The 16,312-nt window shown below is 45.4% G+C and overlaps 1 long non-coding RNA gene across 1 annotated transcript; it reads right to left on the bottom strand.

The window, feature by feature from the left end:
• Positions 1 to 312: 312 nt before the first annotated feature.
• LOC129145534 (uncharacterized) lies at positions 313 to 15,088 on the bottom strand. The gene is made up of 3 exons (XR_008551255.1): positions 14,936 to 15,088; positions 5,183 to 5,296; positions 313 to 3,647 (listed from the first exon to the last, which is right to left on the bottom strand). It is a non-coding gene; the product is annotated as an uncharacterized LOC129145534 (long non-coding RNA).
• Between the last annotated feature and the right edge of the window lie 1,224 nt (positions 15,089 to 16,312).

Raw genomic sequence — 16,312 nt, 5'->3', positions numbered from 1 at the left:
TCCAAAAATCTGCTGGCTGGCACCCCTTTCCCATCAGTCTCTTCCAACAGGTTTGACTCCTCACTTTGATTTTCTAATAAACTCTTTGTCTAGCCATCCTTGAAACTAACATTCCAGGTGAACACTATCATTCACACCAGTAACAACTCTGAACCATGAGAATGCATCACCTATTTTAAATAGATTAACAAAACTAAATAACTCAGCGGCCCCAGAACCTGAGTGCATTCCTGTGGTTTGCATTCATCCAATGGAATGAATTAATAATGGTAGAATTTCAGTGTAGCGCCAGAAAGGCAGTAGGGCAGAGCAGGCAAAGGAGAGTCCAGAGCCCTCAGTAGCTTTTTCAGCCTTTTAATGATCTTTCGACACCATTTGTAGTGAAGCAACCAGCTGCAGGACAAGTAGGGGGGCCTGGGGGGGGGGCGGAAGGCTGACAGGCCCCCCAGCTCCCTCGAATCTTTACTCTTTCTGGGCTCTGTGGCCTTCTCTCCTGGTCCTTCCTCTCCTAGCAGTGGCTCCACCGTCTCTCCTCACCATCCTCTGCCGCTTCCTCCTGCACTCTGCCCTCGGTGACACTGCCCTTATGGGCTCAGCCTTCAGGCTCAGGGTGCCCACTTATGCATGCCCACACCATACTCCAGGTGTCCACCATCAGGCGTGCATACCCCGAGCCCATGCCCCCAAGGCCTCCTGCATTCAAGGCCACAGGTGATAGCCACAGAGGCCAACAGTGCAAAAACCTGCGCAATCTCCCTCCACCCCACATTCAGTTATTCACTGAGTGCACCGAATGCTTCTGTGACCTCAAGATTCAAATGGTGAGATTCTAACACCAAGTGACAGTGTCAGTGTAACCAGAAGACCAGAGCTCAGGCCACCTGTTACCACCTAATGCCAGCAGAGACAGGAATTGAATCTTTAAGGTGCGCTTTAATCAGACAGCCAGAAATCTGTAAGGTGGGGGAGGGTCAACACCCTAAGGAAACCACCTTAACATTTCATTTCCTGCTGGCGTTTTACAGCAAGTGGAACAAAGACAACAGTAAGCAGGCCTTCACCGCTGCCAAGAGTGGGCACCTAAACTCTAGGGCTGGGAAACAGGAGAGGCTTCCTCTAGGCCCAGCAACTTGTTGCCAGCCCTAACACAGGGTCAAACACACAGGGCGCCCTTTAAATACTGATGAGGCAATGGGAGAAGCTGTTGTGAGACTTGGGCCCACAGGCGCTATGGCTCTGCCTCCTGCATGGCCCCCTGCAGTCTGTTCATGGGACACCCATGAGGCCAAGCCATGGGGTCCTCTGCTGGGAAGGAAAGGACCTCTGCTGCGGTCTCTTCTTCAATCACGAACATCCTATCTCCAGGTTTTTGACTCCAGCAATTACTTGCAGAGTTTTGTACAGGATGAATAAACAGGACTGCTTTAGGTGCTGGATGTGATGTGCACAATTCTGAAGGCTGGGGAGCAAAGGCTGGGCGAGTTAGTGATGCTTTGACCACAGACACCTTAGGGCAATTCCAAAGGAAGCTCAGGTGGAAGCATCAGCCAGCCGCCTCCTTGTGCTAAATCTGTGACATGACCCCTGAGTCTTTAACCTAGCACTTTAGCACTGTGCCCCACTCCTCAGGGCCAGGAAATTGGGCGGGGGTTGGGGGGAGAGAGAGAGAAGGGCTTCAGGGCTTCATGCTTAACAAGATATTTTTGTTCCTTCTGAGAATGATATTTAAATGTCATCCACATGCCATTTAGAGGTGAACAAAACACTAGCTGGCACTCAATTAATGGCTGAGGGGATGAGTAAACTGTAAGTGATCCTTCTGGACTACAATGCAGGGCAGTGTAGGAGGGACATGAGCCCAGACTGTGGATGACCTTGACTTCTGGTTAAAGAGCCTGGACATCATCCTAAGGGGAAGCTGGAGTCTTGAGAGGTGAGTGATGTTGAGGCTGAGTTCTGGAGAGGCCCCTGGCTGTTCTGGGGGACAGTGGAGACAGCAAGTGCTGAGGTGGCTGAGGGAGGAGCTTCACGAGCAGGAGAATCTCCTGGTTAGATACCACTGCTGACTAGCGTTTCGCAAGCGGGTACCCACACCTCTGCTGGTGCTTGAAAAGTTTGGGTCAGAAGTTCCCATAGAGTCAGATAAGCTTGAATCGCAAGATTAGGAAGAGCCTCTGATTTCACTCATCTCCTGACTCTGCTCATTACATCCAGGAGAAAGACTGTTTGGAAAGTGTCTGTCTTCAAACCTCCCTGGCCTGGCTAATACCCCCTACCCCGCCCCCAATGGTCAGAGCAGGACCACGGTCTTCAGAGGCAATTGTGTCTGGTTTCATTTGGTGACGCTATTTTGTTTTCATTGTGTTTATTTGCAAAGGTGTCTCCTGTCCTTGCAGCAAGCAGCCCTGGATTTCCCATCTATCATAGTGATATTGTTTCCTGCTAAAAGAATGATCCAAGTAAATAAAAGGGCAAGTCAATTAAAAATAACATCATGAAAGCCATTGTGGAGACTGCAGACAGAGTGGGCGAAACTACAGCTCAAGGTAGTATGCAAGTAGCCAGAGCTTAGACAATGTTCCGTGCCAGAGGTGAAACCTGATATGCCGTCCTGCACTGTCTCTCATTCTCCCCTACAATGATTGTTCCAGAAATGCCTTCTTCACAATAGAACCCCAGACTTCAGAACAGAAAGCAGGCAATTCCAGGGAGACCCAGGAGTGATTCCAGATTCCAGAAGAGGAAGACTTGCCGTCCTGCTGCCAACCCCCTCTTGGGTGACAGAGGACACACAAGCCAGGATGGCACTGAGAATGGGCAGTTTTCTAACTACGGCTTCATGGATGTTGGTAAAAGACATGAGGCTCCCGGGTCAGAGGGAAAAGGACAGTTTCTTACTGATAGCCAGAGTGTCAGCATTCAGAGGGCCATTTCCCCCGATCTAAATTCCCACAGGGCAAGATGAAGGGGGTAGAAGAGCTGCACATATGTGGGCTGCAGGACAGTCACAAGGGAGCACACAGACGCCGGGGGCCCTGAGGAGCCACGGGGTGCAGCCGCGATGTGTGGCGGCTGGACCTTCCAGTTTGTGCGGTCACACCCTAAGATGCTCATGCAATGATGAAATCACCTAACAATGTATAACTCAGGATCCTTCCTAGAGGGCCGTGAGTGTATAGCAGAGGAGTCTGAGCGTGGAGAACCGGAATGTTTCACAGCGGGCAGTAGCAGCGCTGCCCCTGCCTTCAGACAGTGCCTAAATTACGTTGCACAGCAAACACGCCTGCCCTTTGTCCTGAAGGGGGAAATCATCCTTCTTCCAAAGCTGTTCACTGTACAAACATCCTTGAAAAGTTCAAGACTGTCGTGAGTGAGAAGCAGGCTTCAGTTGGGGGTTGGCTCTCAAAAGAGAATTTATTAAATCGAACAGGAAAAGCCAACCCAATGAACCCAAAGTTGTTTCAACCAAAGCCACAGTGCAAAGTGTCATAGTCCGATGTTCTGCCAGGGCAGCTCACCAAGCCGTGGAAGTCTCTAGGCCGGAGGGCCCGTCCAACAAAGGATGTTCCTGAGAGGCGGTCTGCCGGAAGCCAGCTCCGGCAAAAAGTGTCAGGGGTTCCCGTAAGGACGAGACGGTGTAGACGAATCTGAGGGTATAAAGGGAAAATGAGGAGACACAGACACTTTGTGCAGTGCAAGCATCTTCTGCAGAGGGTCTCAGCAGTACTTTATTTATACATTTCAAGCAAGCCGTGGGAGTACATAAGTGCTTGCTTTCAAGTGAAAAACTAACAACTGTGGCATTTTTTCAAAGTCAGCCTGGGGTTCTTCGACCCCTTGCCGAGGTGATAACAATCATTTTCACATTGTTCTATAAATACATTTACCACACAAAATGTCCCCATAACAATCATTTATTTTCCACAACTCAGTAATTGTTCTGTTAATATTAAAACCAGCAAACAACAAAACTTACATGATTAACTTCCTTATAGAAATTAAATTACTAATTGATCAAACTTTATGAAATGTCCTAATCTTATTAAAAAACATAATTACCACTAAAATAAAAAACTTCCTACTCCTATAACTAAACTATCACACAATTCTAATTTAATAAAAAATAATAAATCATTAAAAATCAAAAACCCAAAGAATCCAGTGCTGCATAAGCTGCACTGACATTTCTCTGACCCCAAACTACAAAAGACAAGCGAAACTCTTCTAATAATTCAAAACAATATTTTTACCTGTCATTCTTCTAATTATCTTGTCAACTAACTGCTATTTCTAACTTTAAAGCAAAAGAGTTATCCTTCTTCATATGGCCTTTGCCTTAAAAGACCACAAATCCATATCAAAGACTTGGCCGGAAATGTTTACAGCCTTTAGTTCCCAGAAGTTTTTTAGGTGTGACATATCACTTGTTACAACAGAACCAAATTCTAAATTTACGGCCTGCAGAAGTTCATTAATTATTTAAGAATGTACGGCTTGCATCATGCAGTGCCATCATTGTCAAATTAGTTATTCAGTAATCGATCACTAAACATTTTGCAGATTTGCTATTAACTGCATATTTTAGTAATTGCCACAAACGGTAAAAACTAGCCCTAAACAAATGAGAAGAATTTAGCAGGAGTCAGCTATCGAAATTCCTGACGTTCGGGAATCTACCCCATGCCCGGATGGTTGTCAGACGGCATGAGCCAGGGAAGTCCAAAGGGAGCAGTGGGCTAACCCTTGGCCCTGGTTATACCACTCTCTGAACTGATCTGACTAGGCTGTTGTGGGCACCCAGCTCTATCCCCTTTTAGGGCATATCCCTGGCATAAGCAGGTAACATCTGTTGCTTCTTGGCAGGGTCACTTAACATCTGCTGTATCACAGCATGACGCTCAGGGTTCGTTGCTTAACCAAAGTCTATTTGCAAGTCATTCTTAGCACACTCCACGCATGGTGCTCACAGGACCTTAATTTTACTAGTTTTGTTGTGGTTTCTGGAGTCTGTGGGTTTGGAGTGCGGGGTCCTTGGGTTCACTCTGGGAAACGCGTCACCAGAGCTCCCGTTTCATCGGCACGCGGAGAGTTTCTTGGCGAGTTTCTCCATGAGACAGAGATGGTAGTTGTATTTCAAGAGCAGGTTTATTAGGAAAGGGATAAAATAGTTAAAGACACTTACATAGACACAGCAGGCAGAAGAGCTCCCCGAGAAGGGACAGGTGTGCTCAGAGAGGCCTGCATGGTTGCAGGCGGGTGGCCTTGACAGGTCATGGGCAGGCAGGAGGTTGCTGCCCTGCAGAGGGAGAGGGTTGGTGAAAAGAGGCACCTCCATAGTGACAGGTGGGCAGTGGGAGTGCTGCCCCGAGCCACTGCAGAGACTGCACTGATGCAGTCTCATGTTTGGGAGAGGCCACTCCTTGTGAGCTGTCAGTTGGTTGCTAATTTTGGATAACTGCAGCATCTGAAAGGGACAGAGATTCCACAATGGGCTCAATCTCCATATCTTTTTCTTTGGATGCACCCTAGGCTACCTGCTTGGATGTTATGTTTTGTAATCTAGGAGTCCTTGCCTCAAGATACCAGTTTCCGCAACTGTGTGGTTGGTGATGTAACAGGATGGTCCCCAGGAAAGGGGGAGGTTCCCTGCCCCACCCAAGGGAGGGTGGAGCTGAGCAGGAAGAGGAGAAGCTGCAGAAGAGACTGAGGAAGGAAGCAGGATGGAGCCAGGAGACCTGGAGGAGGCGCATGGAGCCTAGGAGACACGTGAAGAAACTGCGCTTGTCTTTTGGTTGTGGACTGGGTGACACAGATGTGGGTGAGACCCGTGGGGAGGGGACCATGGCAGCTTTTATCTTGATGTTGATTTTGCTCTTTTCCTTCCGGGCTTGTCTGGTTGTTTCTGACCCTTTTCTGTGGGTCCCCACTGGAAGATGCTTTAGACTTGTGGCAGGCTTTGGGGCCTTGTTCTGGGCCGATCCCATATGGATGGAGTTTTACCCACGAGGGGACAGGTAACTTTGGGTGCTTCATTTAGAAACTAGACTCTTTGCCTTTCCTGTATTGTTTCCTAGTTTTATTAAAGTTCCTTCCCATTAAAGTCTCCTATGTTTTGTGTTGATGCGGCGGATGGCAGAACCCATGTAGAATAGGCAGGTTTGCGGGGTTTGGGCTGCCCCTCTCCCTGCCCTATAACAGTTATGCTAATCTCTTCTGCCCCCACCTCCTGGTGTGAGCCAGGTTTCTGGTCTTGTTGCGACACATTTTTAAGTTTTTATCTATTCCTGTCCTCTATCACCTCTGTCCTATACCACAGCTCTTGTATGCATAAATAAATCAATCTTAAGGAAAAAAATCATCACACTTGATTCATTTTATGTAAGACATCTGGTCCCTAATCAATTTTGTTCTTAAAAACAAGACAACAGGCTAAATCCCATGTAACTAAACTGAGATTTAATTACAGCTTCAGCCTCCCCACTGAAAGGTCCATGCAGGAGGCCGGAATGCAAAAACCCACCAGGCAGCCCACTTGGGGACAGCAATGCGGAAGCCTGCCTAGAGGATTCAGACAATGAACCTCCCCCGCCCTATAAATCTTTTCGCGCCCTACAAACTTTTTCCAGCCATACGAACCCAGTTTTCCACCTGACCTCTCCTCACCCTATAAAAGCCTGCCTCCCCCTGACAACGTGCGTGGCTTCACTGGCCCCCACTTTGGGTCCATGAAGTCCGCCCGGGGCGCAATAAATTTTCCCCTTTGAGAAAGCTTGGCCTGGCTCTCCTGTTCTCTATCGCGCCGAACCTTTCACCCGCGACATGGGCTTTTGACTCAATCAGGACTTGCCTGACCCTCTGATTCCCATCCTTGCCTTTGCTCCTGCGTTTGGAATACCTTGGTCATTAAGTAGCATGAGAATTCAAAGTCACGTTTTTTAGCAGAAGCAAAAGCAAAGACAGGATTAAAGTACACCCAAAGGAAGAGAGAGAGATCTGAGTGGTCTGGTTTTTGGTCTCTCTGGTTCTGTTTGGGCTCTTAGTTCCACCCTTAAGAGGCAGAGAACATTTGGTGATTTTGAGGAATTATTTTTTGTCGCCCTGAGACTGGCCAGGTTCAAAGAATTGCCTTCCCTCGGTGCTTCTTGCTATCCCTGGTCTTTATCTGCCTTTCTTCAAAGGTGTGAGTCTTTGTGGTGCTAACAAGCCGGGTCTGGGAGATTTCAGGGTTTATTTGTTTTTGCTTTTTCACAAGTTTTTATCAGCCCAGAAACCTCTGGCACTGGGGGACTGCTAGCCTTTGATACATTCCTGGCGCCTGCCTTCGCTGGCTCCTGCCTAACACCTTCTGCCTGGAAAAGTTCTTCTGTACAGCTTCTCGGAGCTCCTCTCCAGCTAGATGGGTGCTGCCCCATTTTTGAATGTCTGAATAAAGCTAATCATCCCTTTAACACATTTGAATTTTGTTTTTTAATAGTACAAAGAGAGTTGAAATGCCCGAGAGATGTCAATAAGCTCTAGGTAGCCTTGTTTAAAAACACTGAATGTAGCCTGTGATCACTTTTCCCTGCATTTCCAAATTGTAGATGGTTCTCCTTAGCAAGACTTAGTTTCCATATTGTCATTTATTGTTGTAGATGATAATAAGGGCCTGGGCCTGGTTCCCTCCAGGACACGCTGCTATTCCTACACCTGGGCTTTCCTGGGGTCTTTTCCCTGTTACTCCCCAATCTAGTCAGGCCCAGGATGTGGAAGCATCTTACCAGGTAAATATCATGTCTGACACTTCCAGGAACTAGGGACATGAGCTTCCTTTCATCTTTCAGGGCTATGGCTTGTAATCCTAAGAGAGAGCAGGAAAACGTACACTCCAGGCCCGTGTTGGAGGAGGTCGTTGATAGGTTGAGACCCACAAGTTGAACCTGGGCAATTGGAAACTCATCTCCCTGCCCTTGAAATGTACTTTCTGATTTAGAAAGCCACTCTTTGGGCCAGGAAGTAATACCTTTCAAAAAGGCTCACAATAAGGACAGACGCTTCCTGTGTGTAGAAGAAACGTCAAATAACAGTGGTTTGTTTATAAGAGCGAAGATGAAATGATATTTCTCATTTAATATCCCTCACCCCACACCACAACCCCCAGCACAAGCAATTTAGGTGGTTCTGTTATAGGGCAACCCCGATATAAAATAAAACAGGGTGCCTGTCTGTGGGTCCTCACCCGCGCGCTTAATAGGGACTTATTAATACTCCACTGCAGGCACACACAAAAGGTTAATAAAAGGTTTATTTACAAGGGAAAGGGAATTAAGGAAATGTACAACTCAGGGAGAAAATAGGGAAATAAAGTCTTTAATGCGTCCTACCCGATCCGCCGACCTGGAAACCCAAAGGCACTCTCAGAGCTGGATGCTGTGAGCTGGCGGAGAGTCAAAATGGGGGATCCCCTCCAAAGCCCACTTGTCTGGCTTTATACCACACCTGGCTGCTTAACCCCACCCTCAGGTCCCAGCCACCTTCCCTTGGGTGGGGATGGGATTTGGAGTTCCCAGTGTCTTTTGGCTTTGGTCTGGAGTGGGGGGTGGAGTCTACAAAGCCTGTATGGAATTAGCTTTAGGACATCCTTTTCCCCCTAACAATTCTGCTTTGCAAAGCTGTCAGGAGCCCAGGAGTGTTTTATTTTATTGTGTCTTCATCTCTAAGGTGTTGTCCTTATTCCTGTGGTCCAAGGTCCTTCTTCCTCTCATAGCCCGTTAGATGAAATGTAGTCACGTGGACACTATCTTATCACAAGGCGGCTGGGAAATGTAGTTTTCCCTCTGGGAAGCCTATCCAGCTAAAAATTGGTGAGCTTCTTAATGCAGAAAAAGAGACTGGCAAGCAATTTGTGCCATGACTTGATAGCTGAGTGTGTGACAATTTCAAGATCTGATTGAGGATTTTTATGGAATTTCTAGGGCCTTCTGTAAGAGAATTTAACCCAAATTGTTAAACACTTGCAATTCTTTTTACTGAATTACATAAGTAAAAAGGGTGAGTTCCTTAGGTGGATGTGTCTCTGTGTGTTGGGGGTTGGGGGAATGGAAGGTATATACACATATTTACTTACCTAAATATATACATTTATTTATTGGCCCTGAAAATTTCTGAAAGGATATTCAGGAGACCATTAAAAATGATTAACTTTGGAGAAAAGGACAGGCTGTGGAAGGAAGAAGGCTTATACCTTTAATTTTATTCCTTTCTAGACTGTAAAACACACTTACCATAATGAGAACTAGTTAATAAAAATAAGTGAGCTTCTATCTTTGATTCAGAAGTATACACTCTAACACTGGAAAGGAATTTAGAGGAAATTCAAGTCAAGGTACACTAGCAAATGGGGGAGGAAGCAGTTGAAAATTCATTCGACTACTATGATCCTGTTTGGTTTTTTAAATTATATATAAGATATAAATATACATACGTAGGTGTGTGTATAGATAGATACAGTTATAAAAAGAGACAAACTGAAGAAGTATACATCCAACCCTTACCTCCAGAGGTAGGGAATGTGGAGGAGTTTCACTTCCTATCTTATTTATTTTTGTAGTGATCTAATTACTTTATTGACTCATAGTTTAATAAGCAGGGGGAAAACATAGATAAGGGTAGAAAGACTCTAAGAGCTTTCTTTCTTTTGTTTTTTGTTTTTTTAATTTCTCCTGCAACAAGTCTAACTATGCAATTTCAAGAAAGGAGAATTCAGGGCCTCCCTGGTGGTGCGGGCAGTTGAGCGCCACACTGTGAAGCTGTCTGCAGCCTCTGCAGTGAGGGTTCGATACCACCAGCTGGCGAGAATTCCACATGGTGCAGCAGACCTCTCTTGTCTCACCTGCTGCTCTCCTCAGCAGTGTATTTCGTCAGTCTGCCTGTTCTGTTCCCTCCTCTGTCTCTGGTGAATCCTCTCACCCTCCCGCACATTTGGCCTGTACCCTGGTTCTTGCATAAATAAATCTTTTTTAAAAAAGAAAGGAGAATTCATTCATCCACTGCAGAAGATAGGAACTATGGCCCCTTGTGCTGAGCCCTAGGAATGAAGATGAAGTCAATTCAGAAAGGTATTATGAGTAGAGCCCCAGGTGATAAAATGAGGGTAAGGAGGAGAGAGGGTTTGGGCAAGAAGGAGGAAAGGGAAGGGCATTGTTAGGATGGATCACACCTGTCCTGTTCATGGTGCTATCCCCAGACACCAGACTAGTGTCTGACATTTAATAGATGCTCAGTAATTATTTTGAACCAATGAAAAGCCAAGGAGAAAGAAATAGCAAAAAAACTTGATTGGTCAGAGGGGCATGCTCATTTAACTTTCAGTATAAGGAGGAAGGAGGAATCAGAGGTAGAATTAACTAAGGCAGAAGAGATGGCGAGCTGACACTGGAGGAAGGGATACAGCCTGAATCACTGGAAGGCAGAATGGTAAAGCAGTGGAATCTCTGGTTCTTTGATTGTCCTGTCTTTCATGACATCTTTCTCCTAAACTATCAGGGAGGAGTGGAGATTTCCCCCACCCCTTCAGGTTCGTCTCAGACTAGTGAAGTAATCAAATTAATATCAGGCATGTTAACAGGATGGGGTGGGGGGGAATACAAATTTAATTATATATGGGGAATATACACAGCCACAAAGATTCCAAAGGTAATGAGGCACAGTGGGGTTATATATTCCTAGGACTTCAAGGGGAGAGGAGAGGGACTTATATAAGAAGGAAGCAGTGATTCACATGACAGAGGCCTGATGGTCTGTAATTATGCATCTGCCTGCCATAAAGATAGGTCTTTTTCCAGATAGGAAGGTTGTTTCTGGTAAAAACCCTTTTCATTATCCTAGGTAGATATGGGAGTGGTAGAAGTTTCTTGTGAGACTTCAGGTCCTAGATTGACTTCAGCTAGAAATAAGTATTAAGCCAAACAGGCACGTTTTTGGAGGCCTGCTCTGAGCACCTTCTGCACCTTTATCCTTCCACTCATTGGCATTTTGTTATATAAATGAAGGTGTTATGCTGGCATGGTGATTAGAAAGTTAATGATAATTATAATTACTTCCTTTGGTTCTCTTGCAATTATACAAGATGTGATATTTTGTTTGGTATACATCTTATTCAATTATACTGAGCTGGCTTTGATCACGGAAAAATACAAAAGAGTTCATTATTTATTACAATAGGATATTTACATAATTTTCAGGAAGTCCCAAATTTAGTTCATCCTTTTACAGTGAACCTCCAAGGGTAATTTTTAATTTCCTTATAATTTTCTTTACTTGTCCAATTTCTTTACAATGCAATTTTATGAAAATGACTTTTTTGGGGGAAAAAATATAAAACAACCATAATTTTTTTTCTGTTCTAATTACTCCAAAAGTTTGGGGGGCATTGGGTATCACCTATAAGGGGGAGAAAGTCTCCCCCGCTTTTGAAATGGAAAGAGATCATTCCGTCCGCCTCCTTGCAAGAACATCTCCTTGAGAAACCCAGTGCTCATAAATCCTTTCTCTCACCTTTTGATATGTCTATAAATCTGTTTAGTGGGCAGCCTCTTGCCAAATTTACTAACTGGAAATGTTTTTCAAAGGTCTGGGGCTCATCCTTTTTGAAATGTTACCGCCAAGAAGGTGGTGCCCCAGCCTCCCCATCACTGGGGGCACATATCTCCAGCTCGCAGGGAGGGAAGAGGTGGTGTGCTGTGACTTTTCAGTCCACACAGGAGCTAAAGCCCCGCATCTTCCCCGTCCACCAAGTAAAAGTTGCACTTCGCAGCCCCTCAGTATTCAGTGCAGGTGGATGGAGCTGGGAATCTTCACTTTGCATTTACAGGACAGCTCTTTCAGGCAAAACCAGGGAAGCTCTGCCACTGAAATGCCGCGAATCTGAACAGAGAACTGAGAGTCTTAAATTATGATCTTAGCTGAACCACAGACAAGAACTAGAAAAAGACCCTCTGGGTCTTCCAAGGTCTACAATTTCATGCTCCATAAGGGGGAACTGGTTAGTCCTTCTCATGTAAGTCACCACGGGAATCATTCAACCTTAGCTGGGCAGTGTTTGGTATCTCCCCCCTCACTTAAAGAAGACAAAGGATCAATTCTTCCACCAACATTAATGTCCCATAAATCTCTGCCAAGGATTTGATTCATGTCTTCCCCAAAGAGACATAGGAAACCAGTGCAAAAAGTATGCCTTGGAGTTATTAACAGCTCAAATGAATCCTTCCATTCTGAGTGTCTTTTTTAATACACCGGGCAAATGAGGGCCAAACAAAATGGCAGTTTTCCTTTCTTGTCCAAAACTCCAGATGGTAATTACTGGCCAAATGACTCAAAAGAAAGAGTAAAGGATAGCATCATCCAGGCAATGCAGAGCCAGCACTGGGCAAGAAGTGAGCTGGTTAATGCTGAATAAACAAACATTCATCATGTTTCAGGAAAATTCAATCCAGAAGAAATAGAAATATGAAAAGAAAAACACAATTTCTTATTTGTCTCTTAGCTTAATGGCCTTGTAAATAAAGAACAAAAGTTGTTAAAAGGAGTAAATTCCAATAGAAAGAATTAGGAAAGGGACATCTTAGCCAAAGACAAAGACTCAAAGGTGTTCTGGGAGGGGGACCAGATCAGATCTTGAGACTCAGTGGACAGTGACATTTGGAATAATGTAAAATAAACAGGGCCTCCCTGGTGGCACAAGGGGTTAAGCACCACACTATGAAGCAATCCGCAGCCTCTGCAGCACGAGTTTGATCCCCGGGCAGCCATGGAGCAACCCTCATGGCAAAGCAGACCACTCCTGTCTCGCCCGCTGCTCCCCTCAGCAGTGTATTTCATTCAGTCTGCCTGTTCTGTTCCCCACTCTGTCTCTGGTAAATCCTCTCACCCCCCACATCTCTGGCTTGTACCCCAACTCTTGTATGCATAAATAAATCTTTTTAAAAATAATGTAAAATAAACAAAAGGTCTAAAAGATTAAGAGTTAATTTGCTTTGACCAACATTCATTCACTCAACAAATATTTCTTGAGCATGTATTATGCACCAGACAGGGTACTTGGTGCTGGTACAAACACAGACATGATCCCTGTCCTCAGGGAGTTTACTGTCAAATAAGGGAGACAGATATTTATCAGACACACAAACAACTGCTTCACACCATATGTACTGAATAAAAGGGTCACAGAAAAAGTGGTTTTATCTCAAAGAAAGAGAGAGAGTTAGCCAGGTGCAGAGAAGAAAGGGAATTGGGAAGAAATTGGAATGAGCAAAAGTGATCTGGTGGAAGAAGAGCAGGAACACAGGACAGAGAAACAAAGATATGGACAGAGCAGAAAGAGCTAGAGAGGGACAAAGACATGATTTGCATCTTCAAAAGAAAACTCAAATGAGCTATAAAGCCATGAAAAAACATGAAGGAAACTGAAAGGCTAACTAAAAGAAGCCAATCTGAAAAGGCTACATTCTGTGTGACTCCAACTATATGGCATTCTAGAAAAAGCAAAACCATGGCGACAGTAAGAGTCAGTGGCTGTCAGGGGTTGGGGGGAGGAGGGATCAGTAGGCAAAGCACTGAGTGTTGGAGCTGCCCTCTCTACTCCCCAGGGCCCTTGGGGCAGCCTGCATGACCTTCCAGGTTGGTTGCAAAGCTCATTGCTTCCCCATCCTCCCAGGACATGGGCACTAGCTGCCCAGCTCCATCCCGACACCTGAGCACTGGGCCATGGTCTGATCACTGCCCTGGATGTCCTAAGTAAGGGTGAGGGTTCACTCCTTTTGAGAAGCCTGTAAAGGCGCAGGTTTTTGGTTGCCTGACTGCGCAGAACAGCATGGTGGCCCAGCGCTCCAACTGTTTTGGGGTGCTGTGAACACTGGGGCATGCCCGCCATTCATGGTGAGCTAGCCCTGTTGGGGAGAGCTTGCAGAGGACCTCCTGTGCTGCAGTGTTGGCTGCCTTACGTACCATGCATTAGTTTCAGTAGAGTAAAAGAAAAAAGGGATGATTTTTGGTTAGAGGTTGAAGTTTTATTACCTTGTGGTGGTTTTATCCTTTGATTGGTTAAAGAAAGTTCAGTAGAAACCTCAATAGAGCTCCTGAGACACCCATAAATTTTCTCTCTTTACATTAGACTAATTTTGACTAACTTGATATCTATTTGGTAACTTAATGGGAGGCACTGTCATGTAGGAAAAATGTTATTAACATTTGATGTTCAAAAAGGTTTGCTTGTAAATTCAGGTGGTTCTTGTTCTGCAATACCAAAGTTTTGGCATTTACTAAAATTGGGGGAAAGTTAGCAGGAAAGAGAGCTCAAGCTGCTCCCGGACCCCAAGCAGATGGTGCAAAAGGACCTGGATAGAGGGGCGCATGCAGGACAGTGAACCTGTGAGAATTGGAGCATGGGAGGCCGGTGGTTCTCGAGTGCTGGAGCATGGAGTCTCACGTGCGTGCTGAGTGGAGGGGCAGGGAGCAGGCTTGAGTCCAGGCTCGGGACCACAGCGAGTGCTGATATTCACTGGTGTTTCAGATGACAGTGGTCTGATAGACAGATAATACATATAGCAGCGGGGTGAGGGTTCCTGGGGGTCAGATCTCCCACACCGCCTGCCACCATCACAGAGTGCTTGCAGCAAGGGCTGTGACCACCGCCACCCTGAGCAGTTTTGCACCAAACTTCCTCTCTTGGATTCCTCTTCTTCCTGTGATGAGCGGATAAATCCAGCCCTAGTGCAAACGTTTCCCTTTTTATGCCAAAACTCGACACAGCTTTGACACCTGACAGAAAGATCTAATGCCGCTGCAACCCAGCATCTGGGCATGTGGCTTTCATGAAGAAATGGTGACGAAAATTATAAGGAAATTGTGGGAGCAGCTGGTACGTGTACCTTCTCCCAGTCCTACCTGCCAGTCCTACCTGCCAGGTCTCCCTCAACCTTATTGGGGAGAAGGAAGTGTGCTTTTCTTCTTTTTTCTGCACCAAAGTCTCTTTTGTGTGTATTTGTGGTGGTGGGTGGCCAGGCTCAGGACTGGTGAGAGAGATTCTGACGCAGTGACAGGTTTTTAAGACCTTTTGCCTGGACAATAGGAAAAAAACTTAAGAAATCTGAATAAAAAGTGGACTTTAATAATAATGCACCAATGTGATTTCATTAATTGTAAGAAATGTGCCACACTAATATGAGATAATAGTAGGAGAAACTGGACAGATAAATGGGAACTGTCTTGCTTCACAATTCTTTACATCTAAAACTATTCTTAAAAACAAAGTTTATCTTAAAAACAAAACAAAAGTTGACCATTTTTATCTCTCAAAAATATGACATTAATGTAAAATAGTTCTTAAAATATTTGCTTTCAAGAAGGAGCTTCAGAATAGACCACATGAATAAAATATAGCGCAGGCTGTGGAGAAACTGATTTCTCTGGAGAGTAAGAAGATAATACCCGGCACCTATTCAGGATGTGAAGGATCACAGAAAGAACAGGCTGCGGGAAGGGAAACCACTCAGCCTCCCGCTACAAAAACCATAAATATAGGGCCTCCCCTGGTGGCGCAGGTAGTTGAGCGCCGCACTGTGAAGCTGTCCACAGCCTCTGCAGTGCGGGTTCGATCCCAGCCGGCCGGCGAGGGTCCCACATGGCGCAGCAGACCTCTCCTGTAGCACCCCCTGCTCCCCTCAGCAGTGTATTTCGCCAGTCTGCCTGTTCTGTTCCCCGCTGTCTCTGGTGAATCCTCTCACCATCCCGTGCATCTGGCCTGTACCCCGGCTCTTGTATAAACAAATAAATCTTTAAAAAAATAAATAAATATAAACATGAAACTTGGCTCTGACTCTGTTTTTGAGAAAGGGGAGGTGTCACCAGCTGATTTATTTTCACTGCCCACTGAGATGAGACTCGCTCCAAAGAGGGGAAAATGAGCCACCAATGAGAAAAGGCCCAGACAACTACGAAAGACATCACTTCAGAACTTCCAATTGTGTCTGCCTGCTAGTCAAGTGCTGAACAGCTCTGACAGGTCATTTCTTCTCCAGAAGATGGAGCTTTATGCTAAAATATGGATGCAAGATAAGTTGGCAAGCAGGGTCCAGAATGATAAGAGTTTGAAGAAAATGCACAAAATGTGGTCTATATCAAGGAGGTTTCAAAAGCATTTTCAATCTCCTTGGAGATGAGTTTGTTTGACCCAAATCACCCACCCATTATAAACATCCATTGCTCTGTTTTTATGCAGGCAAAAAAGAAAATTTCAGTGAGAGTCTTAAAAATGATTATGTATCATCTTGATTTT

The sequence above is a fragment of the Talpa occidentalis genome, unplaced genomic scaffold (genome assembly GCF_014898055.3).
Source record: "Talpa occidentalis isolate TD23 unplaced genomic scaffold, MPIMG_talOcc4v2.1 talOcc4.12, whole genome shotgun sequence".
NCBI lineage: Eukaryota > Metazoa > Chordata > Mammalia > Eulipotyphla > Talpidae > Talpa > Talpa occidentalis.
This window is presented reverse-complemented; position numbering and strand designations above follow the sequence as displayed.